We start from the raw sequence: 16,878 nt of genomic DNA, 5'->3' as shown, positions 1-16,878 counted from the left end.
TCTATTCACATATCGGATTAATGTGATTCTTATCGAATTAGAAAACTATCTTAAAGGGTTATAAATTTATATCTAATAAAAATTTCCAAATTCTAACTCCTGAAGCATATACGTGGTTGCCAAAATTAGTCCTAAAATTTAGGCAATTTGTTTATGCGGGAATTATGAAGACATTAGGGTTTCTTTCCTACCTTATATAAGCATATCATTAGCATGAAATAGGGGAAAGGGACGACACAAGAGACAGATTTGCAGAGAGGAGAAAATCACTTTTATGGCCGTCGTTCACTTCATTCTTCTCTTGAGATTTTTGTTATCCATTATATTTATAGGTAACTAAATTCTCAAGTGGGGTTAGAGATGAACTTACACATTAGATGGTATTTTTAATTTATATATTTGATTTTCAATTATTAAAACTATTTTGTTTTATCATTCTTAATTTATTGTTGATGTTTTCTTCCCTAAATAAACATATAGTTTATTCTATTTATGGATTCAGTCATACCTTTTCTATTGAATGGATTGGTTCTTTGATTATGTTTGAATCAATTATTTATCTATATTGATTTAGTTCTTTGCTGCAATAGTGCTCCCTGAGTATATTGTCGTTGTTGGATTTTCTCAATAAGGATAATAATTTACATATTTTAAAAGTAGTAAATGATTTTTTAAAAGATTATATTTGATTTATAAATCTATACCTTCTGATTGAAAATTTCGAGAATTGAGTTCCCAATTGAGTTATCAAAAGAATTAAGAATAATTAAAATACCATATTTCTGCAAGGGATTCCTGACGCTTTACTATTCATCAAATTTGAATATTTCTTCCATTAGTAATTTTGATTCACTTTAATTTGTATTTAAAATAAATTTTTGTTCTCCATTAGTCATTTAATATTTTTATTTAGTTTCCTTATTCATTCTGCTATTTTTTTAATTTGTCTTCATGTGAATCGACACCCTAAAGTTATGCTACAATTTCCGTGTTATTCTTTAAGTGTAATCAAATTTTGGAGCAGTTGCTGAGGAGAAGGTAGAAGAATTGCTAGATAGTTTTTCTTTTCATCAGTTTGTAAAGGTGGTAATTTCATTCCCTCTTTTAGTTTGCTGCATCTTTATTTTATTTTCTTTTTCTTTTTGTAGTTTTGGTTTTTTTTAGTAGGACATTTTTCTCTATCTTCCATGCACAGGTATAGAGACGCATTGGGTCGATTTCCTTGTAAACCTGTGTTAAAGTCAGAGTCAGAGTTTAATTTTTCTAATAATTGATTGGATAATTCTTCTAATTCTGAGGAAATGAGTGAACACGGAGATCAACCTACTAGAATCCTTTAGGATTATCTTCACCCTACACGCATAGCCACACCATCATGCATCATGTTTCCAGCTAATACTCGCTAATTGGATTTTAAAATAGAGATGATACAATTACTCCCTACTTTTTATTGCTTGGAAAATGAAAATCTATATGTGTACATTTGGGAGTTTAAGGAAGTAGTTGCGACTTTTTCATATTCAAAATGCAACTGATGACATTGTGAGACTTAAGTTCTTTCTTTTCTCCTTAAGTATAGAGCTAAGAGTTGGCTATACTCACTAAGATCACGATCTATTGAATCATGGAATAAGATAACTCATGTCTTATTTAATAAATACTTTTCCCAACATAAGACTAATGATTTAAAAAGGCAAATCTCCACCATTGTACAGAAGGACAACGAGACTTTGTATCAGTCTTGGGAGAGATTTGAAGAGTTTTTGAGTATGTGTCCTCACCATGGGTATGAGAATTGGCACTTAATGAGCTATTTTTATGAAGGATTTACATGTAGAGAGTACCAATTTGTGGAAACGATATGTAATTGTGAGTTCTTACAGAAAGATCCTGATGAGGCTATAGAATACCTCAATAAGCTTGCTGAAAAAGTTCACACTTAGATTGGACCTAGTGTTATTGAGAGCACAAATAGGTCACGACCTGCAGGAAACCCAAATGGTGGTAGAATTTACCATCTTAGGGAAGAGGATAACATAAAGACTAAGGTTGAGATACTCACTAGGGAGCTAGAGGTGTTAAAGACTAAGCACTTAAAGCCAACATATGTGGCTAATCATGCAGAGTCTTTTGGGCCATGTTTTATGTGTGGCAAGATAGATCACCTCGCCCAAGAGTGCCCCATATTTGCTAAGATGAGAGGGATGTATGAGGAACAATGTAATGCCTTAGGTGTGTACATGAAGCTTGTTGCAGCTTTCTCTGATACCTACAAGCCTCGATGGTGCAATCACCCCAATTTTAGTTGAAAATTTGAAAACCAGCCATCTGCACAATCCCCTAAATCATATCCTGCACTATATCATGCACTTTCATCTTCTAGGATTCCTTTAGAAAACACTTTGTATGCTTTTGTTGAGGCATAGAGTAAGACTAACAAAAAGTTTGAATCTTTAATTACAAAAGTTGTTGAAGAAAATAAGGAGATAAAGAGTCAAGTGTCCAAATTGATGAGCTACTTGAGTATGAATGAGTGAGGTAAGTTCTCTTCTCAAGCTCACTCCGCACCCCATGGTCAACACATGGCGCAAGAGAATTTGAAGGATGTGAATGTCATTGTGACCCTAAGTGGTAAGTCATTATACATCCCAACAACGAACAAATCAGAGGATGTGGAAAAGAATCAAGATAGTAGTAGTACTGCCGAGTTGCCCAAAGAAGCCGAGGTAATAAAGAGCCAAGTTAAGGTACCATTTCTTCAAACTTTAAAACTGAATAAGCGAACTTTGGATACTAACAATGAAATCTTGGAGAACCTCAAGCAGGTAAAAATTAACCTTCCTCTTTTGTATGTTATTAAACAAGTTCCTACTTATGCAAAAGTTCTCAAAGATTTATATACAGTTAAGAGAAAGCACTATGTTAAGAAGATAGCATTTTTGATAGAGCAAGTCAGTGTTCTGATTGAGCAGTGAATTCCTTCTAAGTACAAGGATCTTGGTTGTCCAATCATTGTATGTAATATTGAGAATAATAAGTTTGGGCAAACATTGCTAGATTTAGGAAATAGTGTTAATTTGATGCGTTATTCCATTTAGTTACAGATTGTTTTGAGTGAAATTAAGCCAACTTCTGTTGTGCTTCAATTGGTTGACCGTTCAGTTAAGAAACCAATAGGGATAGTTGAGGATGTTTTGATCCAAATTGATAAATTTTATTATTCTGTTAATTTTTTAATCCTTGACACTAGTTCTGTTGTTGACTCTAATTCTAAAATCCTTTTAATTTTAGGTAGACCTTTTCTCACTACTAATAACTCTCTTATTAATTACGGGAATGATCTAATGAAACTGTCTTTTAAGAATAAGACTCGAGTTGAATATTTTTCATATTGAAAAACAACCAATAGAAGATGACGAATGCCACCAAATTTACATGATTGACACACTTATAGACAGGGAGTTCACACAACTTATGATTTTGATCCCCTAGAATATTCCCTTATTAATTCTGAGTTTGATACTATTAGTGATTCATCTAATATTATTGATATTTGTGCTGCTTTTTTATAAAACTCGGATTATAGGATACAGGCATGGCAACCGAAATTTGAGGAGTGGTTTAAGAAAGGTGAAAGACAGATTCTTGTAAGTATGAAAGCACCAAGAGTTAAATTGAAACATTTGCCTAAGTTTAAAATCCATAAGGTTAAAATGAAAGTGTTTCATGGTAAAAATATTTTTAAGAAGAGGTTTAAACCTAATGACTGAGTATACTTATATAATTCTAGACTTCACAAGCACCAAGGAAAACTTTGGTTTATGTGGACTAGCCCATTTGTAGTGAAAAATATTTTTGAAAATTGGGCGGTAGAAATAAAGAATCCTAAGGATGGTCGGATCTTTAAAGTAAATGGTCAATGTCTTAAAGTATTAATTGATAGGCAAGTTCCATAAATAGAAGACATTCTACTTGTGGATTCGGTCTATTAACCTTAACCACACCACACATGTATGTTTTTTCTTTATTTGTTTTGTTTTATTTTTGTTTTCTCTTATTTTCTTTCTTTTCCTTTTTATTTACTATTGTTTTCTTTGTTTTTATTTGCAGGATAGTTTTATTTCATCATTTCAGGTTATCATCTTTAGTGCTTAGTGAGCTACCATTGTCACTCATCAGGTATATTCTACCAGTTTTAGTTACTCCCCATTCAATTTTGATTCTTAAATATTGATGACAATGTTTTATTTAAGTTGGGGGTGGTGGTACAAATTCAGTATTTAAAATACTTGTTAGAACTCTATGATATATCTTTATATGTCAATTTTTTGAATCACACGTGCACTATTTTCATATGTGTACTCATTCTCATTCATAGCCATTTTCGTGAATTCACCAAACCCACCATAATCATTTTTTTCTGAAGCATTCACAGAACCCCTAATGCACTCATCCAAGCTTTGTGATAAGATGATAATTTGATACATGTAGATAGAGAACTCTTTTGTTTAAATATTCATGAAAGTTTGGAAAGGATTGAGAGCCTATAAATGCAGTAAATTATGATAAACGTTCATTTATCTGTTGGATTGGGCATTTCTTTTAAGAATATCATTACATGATTTGTGGTAAGATGGTGAATATATTTAAAATATGACGAAGGTCAACTTAAGATCAACGTTTAAGCCTTTCAAGCTAACTATTTCCATCATAGGCTCGTAGTAGCCAACTTTTAGCTAATAAACACATGTAATTTTTTTTTTCATATACCCATATCATCCATGCATCTCCACATTGAAGTATAGCTTATACATAAATTTTTCTACTATTTTTACTTCCAAGTGTATACTAGGTGTGGAATTTGCATTTTCTTTCTTTTGTCTTATCATTTTCAATTATAAAAAAGGAAGAAGAAAAAAAGAGACGAGTATAAGTTGCAAAGTATTCAATTGAGTGAGCTTCAAAGGCAAAAAATAAAAAAAATAAAATAAAGGTTGGGTAGCAATGACAAGAATACCAAAATGGTATGTGTTTGTCCATAAAATTTTTGAAAACAAAAGGAGAGAGAAAAGAAAGAAGGAAAAGCATTATTATTTAATAATCTGAAAAATTGAAAAGTACATCAAGTGAGAAGTATGGTCTACTGAGATATTTAATAAAATTCCCTTTGTATGTACTTGAAAGTCTTTTGAATCCTTTTCATCCCCCTTTTTTTTTCATATAAAGCCGAACCCAAACCACGTTACAATCTTTTGTGTTGACTGTTCTAATGCTAAGTAAGCTTTTGGAAAGAGTTGTGGAAGTCCCATTTGTTAGTATTCCTATCATTAGATTAATGTTTGCTTGTTGCTTGTACATAATTGCCTAATTACCCATGAGAGTGTGTATACACCTATTGTCAACTCCATAGAGAGAATCTTCAAACAAAACACTTTTATACCCGTGAGTTATGGAGTTGAACCTTTCATTTGAGATGTTCTTGATGTTGCATGTGTCAGGGCCTCTGGTTAGATGGATATAATTTGGAACACACACACTCTGTAGTTTACGATAGGTGGATTGCTTGTGATAGGGTTATTGAATTCTTAAGATTGTCTTGACATGTGAATCTGGAAAGTATGACTTGGTGGCCTTTGTGTCATGTGATTTTCTTTGGTCTCTTTCGTTATTTTGGTATGAAAATTACTAGAGACTAGCAATGAGTAAGTTGGGGGGTGTGATGAGTGCGCGAAAGTGCACTCTAAATATCCTATTATTGGATTAAAATGCTAAAATGTGAATAGAAATCATAGGAATTAATGTATATTCTTGAATTGAGTTTCTATTTACGTTGGGATATTCCTAAGCAGTTTTTTATATTTAATTTCAGAGTTTATAAAAGAGAAAGTCAAAGTTCAATCGAATTCAAATGAGAACTTTTATGGGATTTGAGAGCAATTTGGATCAAGAAAAAAAAGGAAAAAAATCACAAAAGGAAACTACAAGAAGTCTAAGTTCGAAATTTGCTAGGAGATAGCCTGGACATATTTTAATATTTTAACCATAACTTTCTACCCACACATCGGATTGATGCAATTGTTAATGCATTAGAAAGCTATCTTAATGGGCTATAAATATGTCTCTAATAAGGATTTCCAAATTTAAACTTCTGAAGCACGTACGTGGCTACCAAGATTAGTCCTAAAATTTAAGCGATTTTGTTATGTTGGAATTATAAAAACATAAGGGTTTCTTTCCTATCCTATCTATATAAGCATAACATTAGCACGAAATATGGGAGGAGTGAGGCACAAGAGGCTGATTTGAAGAGATGAAAAAAATCACTTTCATGGTTGCCGTTCACTTCATTCTTCTCTTGAGATTTTTGTTATCTATTATATTTATAGGTAACTAAATTCTCAAGTAGGGTTAGGATGAATTTGCATATTAGATGATATTTTTAATTTATATATTTGATTTTCAATTACTAAAACTATTTTGTTTCATCATTCTTAATTCATTATTGATATTTTCTTCTTTGAATAATAATAGAATTTATTCTATTTATAGATTCAGTCATGCTTTTTCTATTGAATAGATTGGTTCTTTAATTATGTTTAGATCAATTATTTATCTATATTGATTTAGTTATTTACTGCAATATCGCTCCTTGAGTATATTGTCGTCGTTGGATTTTCTCAATAGGGATAATAATTTACATATTTTCTCAAAAGGTTTAATTTTAGTTTATAAATCTATACCTTCCGACCGGAAATTTCGAGAATTGAGTTCTTAATTGAGTTATCCCTCCACAAATCTTGGGCATGTGATATTCCGAATAGGCAAGCAAATCCCTCCACAAATCTTCGATAATATCCAGCAAGTCCCAAGAAACTCTGGATCTCGCGCACTGTTGTCGGACGCTGCCATGTCAAAATGGCTTCCACCTTACTAGGATCAACAGCCACTCCCTCTCGGAAAATCACATGCCCAAGAAATCTGACTTCCTCCAACCAGAATTCACACTTGCTGAGCTTGGCATACAACTGGTGTTCTCTCAATTTCCCAAGAACCAGACGAAGATGATACACATGCTCTTCAACATCTTGAGAATAAATCAGAATATCATCAATGAATACTACCACAAAGGAATCCAAATAAGGTCGAAATACTCGATTCATTAAATCCATGAAAGCAGTTAGGGCATTAGCTAATCTAAACGACATCACCTTAAATTCATAATGCCCATATCTCAACCTGAAAGCAGTTTTGGGCACATCCTTGTCTCTGATCCTCAACTGGTAGTATCCCAACCTCAAATCTATCTTCGAGAACACAGCTGCTCCTTGAAGCTGATCAAATAAATCACCGATCCGTGGGAGAGGATATTTATTCTTGATGGTTACCTTATTTAATTCCCGATAATCAATGCACATACAGATGGTTCCATCTTTCTTTTTAACAAACAGAATTGGAGCACCCCACGGCGAAGTACTTGGTTGAATGAACCCCTTATCTACTAGCTCTTGCAACTGAGTCTTCAACTCTTTTAATTCAGTCGGTGCCATGCGGTAAGGAGTTTTATATACAGGAGCTGCTCCAGGTTCCAAGTCTATAACAAACTCTATTTCTCGAACGGGGTGTAGCCCAAGCAAGTCATCCATAAACACATCGGGGAATTCTTCCACAACTGGAATATCTACCAAAGATTTCTTCTCAGACGGCGTGGACACCATTTGGACTAAGAATGCATTCGCTCCCCATGCAATCTCTATTCTTGCTTGAATTGCCGATATAATTACTGGCTTTTCTTTTAACTTACTTCCCATAAATTCTAGACAATCACCATCTGGAAGCTGAAAGCTAATTATCTGACTTCTGCAATTAATACTCATAGAATATCGGTATAGCCAATCCATCCTAAGGATGATATCAAAACCCAACAGCTTAAACACTACCAAATCAGCATCCAAGAACCTTCCATCAAAATTTAATGGGCATCCCAAAGCAATCTTGGAACACCACACCATTTCACCATTGGGTAGAGCCACTACCAATGACTTCGGCAAAGGTTCCGTGACTAAATTACACATTCGCGCAAACGTGGAAGATACAAATGACTATGAAGCACCTGAATCAAGCAAAGTATAAGCATAAAACTCATATAAACGGACTCTCCCTGAACCAAACACATAAACCCATGAAATCCAAATACACAAAGAAATCAAAGCACACCAAAAATCAAATCCAACATTAAATTAAATTAAATCCATACCTGTAATTACTCTAGCATCATGGGTCGTTGGCGCCTCATCATTCACATCTCCGGGTGTGACAGCATAAACCCGGGCTTGCAATGCTTGTCTTGAATTTGTTCTTCCACCGCATCTACCTCCACGGCTTCCTTGAACTAGCCTTGGACACTCACGGGCAAAGTGACCCTGCTGGCCACAATTATAGCATCGAGCCCCACCAGAAAGGCACTCACCCACATGGGCTCTATTACGAACTCCACAAACAGGCACACGTCCTCCCATGCGAACACTTGAGGATGCTTGTGGTCGAGTTTCGGTCCGCTGAACAAATTTCTAAGATGAACCCGAGCTGTTTCCTTCACCAGAAAAACTCCGCCTCTTATGTCCCGGAGGGGAGCCCATACTCAGATTATTCTCTCGCTCCACAAGGGTGGCCACATCCACTAAGTCCTGAAAAGTGGATATCCGGTGACTAACCACCATACGACGTATATCAGGGGGTAGTCCCTCTTGGAAAAGCTCAGCTTGCATTTCCTCTATGGCGATGAGGTGGGGAGCAAATCACCCAAGTTCTATAAATCTTCGAGCGTACTGTTCCACCGTCATGCTCCCTTGGACCAAACTTGAGAACTCTCTTGCCTTTTGCTTCCTTACAGAAGCGGAAAAGAAGCGATCATTAAACTCTTTCTTGAAGCGCTGCCAGGTCATAGCGGCGAAAGATCCTAATTCTGATTCCAGCATTACCCTCTTCGTATCCTACCAATCAGAAGCTGTGCTTTGCAATAGATAGCTGGCGTAGAGTACTTGTTGCGCTTCGATGCAACCACACACCTCAAAAGTTCTTTCCAAGTCTTTGATCCACTTTCCAGCTTGAAGTGGATCCTTTTCTCCAGTGAAGTGTGGAGTTCTATGCACCAGAGAGCGCTCATAAGTGCATCCAGCTTGCACCATGCCACTAAGCCCTCCCTGATATGGCCAAGGACCTCCTGGTTGTGGCCAAAGCCCTCCTTGTTGTGGACAAGGCCCTTCTTGTTATGGCCAGGGACCCCCTTTTTGTGGCCAGGGACCCCCTTGTTGTGGCCAAGGTCTTCCTTATTGTGGCCAAGACCCTGCCTGCTGTGGCCTAAAATTCTGCTGCATGAACTTCGTCATCTGTCGTATTGCTTGGGCTATGGAGTCATCTCTCGATGTATCGTCTCGTGGCTCCTAAGTAGACTTCCTTGGTCTCACCATTTTTCCTGCCACAATACAACCTTTGACCCCCTTTAAGAAAACAGATAAAACCAACATAAAACTAAAAACCAACACCACATAGCAAGAAATAAAAGAAACTAGCATGCAATAATATAACTAAATAAATAAAATAAAAAAAACAAGCAAACAAGTTGAAAGAAATAAAACAAATAAAACATATCAAATAACAACTTTACTTAACATAATTTTTTTTTTAAAAACACAACTTTAAAACCATTCTGTTACTACCTACGGGACATGTGGTTTTACCCATAGCCAAACCGCTCTGATACCACCTGTGACGCCCCCAAATCCCCACACATGGACAGGAAAAAATCGAGACGTCCGGATGATGACATCACGGGTCACCACCCTATCGATGTGTGCCAAGTGTGTGTGTAAGCAACGAATGTGCACGAGAAACACGCAACGGATAGTAAAGTTAATAACTAAGTATCAGAATTTTTCTTAATTTAATACAAAATAGTTTAAAACATACATAATAAAATATTACAAAATACAAATATATTTTCAAAGCCGAAAACAAAGCATAGACTTTAACTCAGCACTCCGGCGGAGCTGCATCCTCGGGCTCAGTCTCCTCCTCTTCCTCGAACTCTGCACCAAAATCTACAAAACCAAAAATGGTATCGCAGGTAAGTAAAATCCAAACACCACTAAATAAAAAAATATAAAACTCAAACAATATGCATGAAAGAAAAACCAATGCACATGTCCCGTAAAACCATTTTTTCCACGCAAGCCAAAAATCCATTTGGCCCAAAAACATAACGCTTAAAACCAAGTCTCGCCATTATCCCAGATAATGGCTCAAACCACCATTTTCCCAGAAAATGGATCAAAAGCCTCAAAACCAAGCCTCGCCATTTTCACAGAAAATGACCCGCATCCGTAAACCATAAAAACAAACCAATTATGCATGCATAATGATCTCCCCTAGGGATCATCCGCACACCCTGGCTCTATGCCACACCGCAGGTAACGACTACGCATGTGACACCTAAATGAGCAATGACCAGACTTGCGCCCAGCGTGTACCTGGCCAGGCTATCCTCTAATCCCCGCCACTCTAGGGACCACGGAGTCGACAAGACAGTGTTACCATATCGTGCGATCTGGTCGTTGCCCTGCGACAACTCAGAGGACGTCACTCATTATTATCCACTCCCGAATGACTAGAGAAGCTCCACCGAGATAATAACCCGTCTTGGTTTGGGCTCGTGAGACACACGCATCCGAAAACCATTTACGCTAACAAAACATGATTTTCTCACTTAAAATAAAATGCACATGTATACAATATGCAATACACGCCTCATGGCACAAATAATCAAGCAATCACAAACAACAAAAACTAAGCACTCCGTCCTCAAACCATTCGACCCCCGAACTCCTTAGACTGAGTTCGGAATCAGCCAACCAACAGCAAATATTTATTGTATGAGTAAAATATATTTAAATCAACAAGTAGAGTTTAGAAAATACTTATGGCGCTATATGGTATTTTTTGAAAGCTCGCGATGTTGCAAATGGCGGAAGAAAAATAACGTAACAGTGTAATTTACATTGTGGACGTGGGTAATAAATTACCCACTTTCGAACGGGGACAAACCAAGGCACAAAATTGATAGGGAATGATCTTGAGATATTTATGAAGTTAAAGGAAACGAGTTTTGGCCGTGGGTGGCGGTGGAAACGGCGGTTGAAGGCCAAAAAGGGGCTGAACGGAGTTGAGCTAGTGGGAGCTGCTCCGGCAACAGATCAAGGCCGAAAATGAGTGGTTTAGGTCGGCAAGAGGTAGGGGAAGAAGCTGTGAAGAGATGGTGGTCAGAGGTGGTGCGACGGTGCCGGAATCTGTGAAAAACAGTATGGCTTGGAAGAGCTCGTGGTGGCTAACGGTGGCTCGGATGGAGGTGAAACTTTGTGGGGATATTCACCAGTCAGAGGGGAAGAAAATTGGGTGGTGGTGTAGGCCACACCGCCGGCGAGCGGCAGTTCTGGGCTGTGAAAGCAACCGGCGATAGGGGAGAAAAACAGGGGCTCGTGGCGGCTAACGACTCTGAACATTGGTGGGGATGATCTCTGGTGGGAGGGGAAGAGAATGGTGGTGGTGGTGCACTACACGGTGGCCGGACGGCAGAGAACTGGGCAATCAAAGGGGCAGCGACAGGAAGGAGAAAGAGAAGCTGTTCGGCATATGCGGGAGAGAAATGAGAAGAAAGAAGAAGAAAAGAAAGAAAAAGAAAGAAAAAGAAGGAAAAGGAAAAAGAAAAAGGAAAAAAGAAAAGAAAAAGAAAAGATAAGGGAAAAGAAATGAGATCCAATCCTCACTCTGGAAACCAAAATAGGTACGCCGAAAACGATATTAAAAACCATAAAACGACTAAATAAATAAACACAACATCAAATAAATTAAAAACTAAATAAAAATACAATAATTTAAAATAAATAAACCCATATATTAATTAAATTAAAAAACAACCCTTCAGTGAAAATACACGTAAAAGCGAGTCATCACACAATGATAATACACACATCAAAAGGTCCTTTTTCTTTTTCTTTTTTTTAATTTTTTTTTATCATAGCAATGATAATGCACAGGCATACAAATATTTTTTTATAATGCACCACATGTAATCACCATCTACAAATGAGATTAGAGCAATGATGGTACCTAGTTGGTGGCAGAGTTGTGGTGCGTGGTACGAGCTGGCTGGATGCTAGTTTGTAGCAAATCTGAAGCTTTGGGATAGGTCGACAGTGGTGGAGCTGCACATGCCAACAGTGGTGGGAGAACTATGCAGATGAAGGACAAAAATGCACAAAGAAAAGGCAGGAGGTGGAGTGCAGGTTGCTGGGTAAATTTCATGGCAATAGGGTCTGGGTAAAATTGAAGTCAAGGGTGTTTTCATCATTGTGCAGAGCATGGGCATTTCAGTCAATGAACTCAATTTGTGCATGGGCAATTCAGACAGTGAACTTAGGTTGTGCGTGGGGTCTAGGTGAAGGGGGATTGTACCTAGAAGAACTCTTAAGGTTCACCTTTCTTAGGTTCTCCTATCAACCCATCTTCATTATTCTAGATTTCACTACTTACCTCTATTTTTTTCTTTCACCTGATCCATCACACCTTGTATTTGGTAAATATTGGGAGTTTTGCATATGTGAGTTGGTTTCACTTTTCATCACAATGGTAGCATAGGCATTTTCTCCTATTTTTCATCCATTTGAGTTGAAGTTATCTTCCTTGCAGGCACAAAGGGCTTATGCTCTTTATTTCCCCCATCGCTGGAAGAGCCCCCCATGTGATGAAGTTCCTGTTGCAGGTAAGGCTACTTTATCTCCCATGGATTTCCACCATTTTCTATTATTGGTTAGGTATTCTTCTTGGATTTTGGCCAACCCAAAGGCCACATTCAAACTTACTAGGTTTAACATTCTAATTGGTAGGCGGATTTCATCTTTCAATCCACTGAGGAAGCAGCTAAGTTTGTGTACATCAAGAGAGCTTCAAACTGGACTTTGTAAGTCGCTACTGAGGATGTTTGTTTCAAATTAACCTTGTCAAGACTTCCATGGGATCGTTGTATGTAGTGGGACCAAATCTGATTTATAGAGCTTGGATGAAAGTTTCCTAGTTGTTGAAATGGTCACTCTCCCAAGCATCCTAATACCATATAAGTGCTTCTCCTTACACGTGGTATGATGCCATTAATATATATCGCATTGATTGAGTTTGGTGAAACTCATGTGTTAGTTTGCTTTAAACACCAAACTTACTGGGTTGTCCCTTTCAAAATGTGGGAAGTCTAGCTGTACTCCCCTTGTGAATGATCTTCTAGAGTCCTGGACCTTGAGATCTAGTTCTTGGTGGCCCTCCCTTTTAGCCATTTGGATTTGATTTTCAAATAACATGCTCATCATATCTGTCAATTACTCCATACGATCCTTGACATATATTTTGGTGGCCCTCCCTTTTCATTTTATATTTTGTTTTATTTCAAATTGAAATATATATATGTATGTTTTTTTTACTTTTACCTATTTTTAAAAAATATATATATATATATAAATCGGATGGCAGGGATCAACTGCTATCTGTTAACGGGATTCACTACGCATTTGAGTATAGGGTAGATATCAAATCCAATTATCCACCTTTTAGAAAGGGAGTATTATTACATCCACAAAGGAATTACACAAGAAATTCTACAAACTTATGTAGTTTCATCTAATCTATTAGATTTATTTTACAATAAAAATAATTTTATAATTTAACGAACCACATCAAACTACATCAGTTTGTGTAATTACTTTTATATAATCTCTTTATAGCTTGAGTATTTTCCTTTAGAGAAGAGGGTCAATTACTCGACCTAATCATCCGGATATCTACATTTTTGACTTATATGCACACTCTTAATTCCAATAGAGATATATGTATCCCATATTGAGAAAGAATTCCATTTTGGCCCTGAAACACCCATTTGATTAACTCGAGGGAGGACCGTAAATGTATAAAATGTGATATAAAGAATACTTGTCTCACTCAGTTATCAATCATATAAAATAACTGTGCTCTTCAAACAAAAATATATAAAATAACTGTAGATGGGAGTAAAATGGCAAAATAAAAGAAAACAAACAGAAAACAAAAAAAGAGTACTCAAAAAGCTATCTTATAAAGGAAAAATTGTTATAAAAGTTTCAAAATGAGAGAGAAAGAGATAGAGCTCAGAGAGGTTATGAAACTTATGAATTTCTTAAATGATTCAATGATATATATAGGAGTACAAAGGGGATTATGCTTTTGACAACTAGCACTATGCATTTGACGGCTAGCTCACTATGCTAGCACTATGCACTATGCATTTGATGGCTAGCTTACTATGCTAGCACTATGCACTATGCATTTGACGGCTAGCTTACTATGCTAGTACTATGCACTATACATTTGACGGCTAGCTCAAGGTGGTCATACAATTTATTTTACAACAATGTTATTTTACAATACTCCCCCTTTGGATGACCACATATAAAGAATATGCCTCGTTAAAACCTTGCCAAGGAAAAACCCTGTGGGAAAAAAACCAATGGCGAAGGAAAAAGAGTACAATATTCATGTGTACCGTAAAATGCTTTTAATATTGCCTCATTAAAACCTTGCAAAGGAAAACCCAGTGGGATAAAACCTTAGCGAAGGAAAAAGAGTACAATCAGCATAAGTCTTCAAGTCTCCGCATTCCAATATTCTGCACAATCTTCTTAAATGTTGTAGTTGGTAATGCTTTTGTGAATAAATCTGCCAGATTATCACATGATTGTATCTGATTGACTTTAATTTTACCTTTCTCTTGAAGTTCGTGAGTATAAAAGAATTTAGGTGAAATATGTTTGGTTCTATCACCTTTGATATATCCTCCTCTAATTTGAGTAATACAAGCAGTATTATCTTCGTATAAAGTTGTTGGACTATCATTAATCACTGGAAGACCACAGTTTTCTTGAATATGTTAGATCATGGATCTTAGCCAAATGCATTCTCGACTTACTTCATGAATTGCAATGATTTCTGAGTGATTTGAAGAGGTAGCAGATAGTATTTGTTTGACAGATCTCCATGATATAACAGAATTTCCATAAGTAAATACATATCTAGTTTGAGATCTACCTCTGTGTGGATCTGAAAGATAACCTGCATCTGCATATCCAACTAATTGTGGACTTGAACCATGTTGATAAAATAATCCCATATCAACAGTACCTCGAAGGTATCAAAGGATATGTTTAATGTCATTCCAATGTCTTCGAGTTGGTGCGGAACTATATCTTGCAAGTAAATTAACTGAAAATGCAATATCAGGCCGAGTGCAATTTGCAATATACATCAGGGCTCCAATTGCACTGAGATAAGGTATTTCAGGACCAAGAATTTCTTCATTGTCTTCATAAGGACGAAATGGATCCTTCTGCACATCAAGTGATCGAACAACCATTGGAGTACTCAGGGGATGAGCTTTGTCCATGTAAAAGTGTTTCAAGACTTTCTCTGTATAATTTGACTGATGAATGAGAATTCTATTTGGCAAATGCTCGAGCTGCAGGCCGAGACAAATTTCGTTTTGCCAAGATCCTTCATTTCAAATTCATTCTTTAAATATGTAGCGGTTCTTCTGATCTTTTCAGGAGTTTCAACAAAATTTAGATCATCAACATAAACCGCAATAATAATAAATCCGGAGTCTGATTTCTTAATAAACACACATGGGCATATTGGATTATTCTCAAATCCTTCTTTCAATAGATATTCGCTAAGGCATTTATACCACATGCGTCCGGATTGCTTTAATCCATATAAAGATCTTTGAAGTTTAATAGAATACATACTTCTGGATGTACTCAGATTAGAAGGTTCAGGCATTTTATATCCTTCAGGGATTTTCATATATATGTCATGATCTAATGATCCATATAAATATGCAGTGACTACATCCATCAACTGCAAATCCAATCTTTTTATAACTGCCAAACTGATCAAATATCTGAATGTGATTGCATCCATAACAGGAGAGTATGTTTCCTCATAATCAATCCCCGGTTTCTACAGGAGACCTTGTGCAGCAAGTCGTGCTTTATATCGCACAATTTCATTGCTTTCACTACGCTTACATATAAATATCCATTTATATCCAACAGGCATTACACCCTTTGGTGTTTGTACAATTGGTCCAAAGACCTCTCGCTTTACTAGCGAGTTTAATTCAGCTTCAATAGCTGATTTCCATTTTGGCCAATCATTTCTACGTCGACATTTTTCGACAGTTCTTGGCTCAATTTCTTCATTACTTCTGGTAATGTCAAGAGCCATTTTATATGAAAATATGTTGTCGACAACAGTTTTATTTCTATTTAAAATTTCTCCTGTACTCATGAAATGTATCGAGATCTCGTTATTTTCAGGTACCTGTCCCTCTTCAAAGGAAGACATTTCATGAAATACCTCTTCAGGAGGTTCTTTCTCAAGAGATTTACTCTCTTCAGGAGCATCAATTACTCTTATGGCCTGTATTGGTATGGACTCTTCAGGAGTACCAAATTCATTTTGTATTTTTCTCTTCCGAGGAATTTTGTCCTTAGCACCAATAGGTCGTCCACACTTCAGGCGTATCTTAGACTCGCCTATTGCTGTTTTGGCAACTTGTCCTTCAGGGACTGGAATCCTTGTTGGAACATTAACAGCAGGAATATATGATTTTACCACACTTTTAGTGTCAATAAATACATCTGGTAATTGGTTTGCAACACTTTACAAATGAATAATCTTTTGAACCTCTAGATTGTATTCTTTTGTACGAGGATCAAATTGAGAAAGAGTTTTATTTTCCCAAGT

This window comes from Carya illinoinensis, chromosome 4, assembly GCF_018687715.1.
Source record: "Carya illinoinensis cultivar Pawnee chromosome 4, C.illinoinensisPawnee_v1, whole genome shotgun sequence".
Taxonomy (NCBI): domain Eukaryota; kingdom Viridiplantae; phylum Streptophyta; class Magnoliopsida; order Fagales; family Juglandaceae; genus Carya; species Carya illinoinensis.
This window is presented reverse-complemented; position numbering follows the sequence as displayed.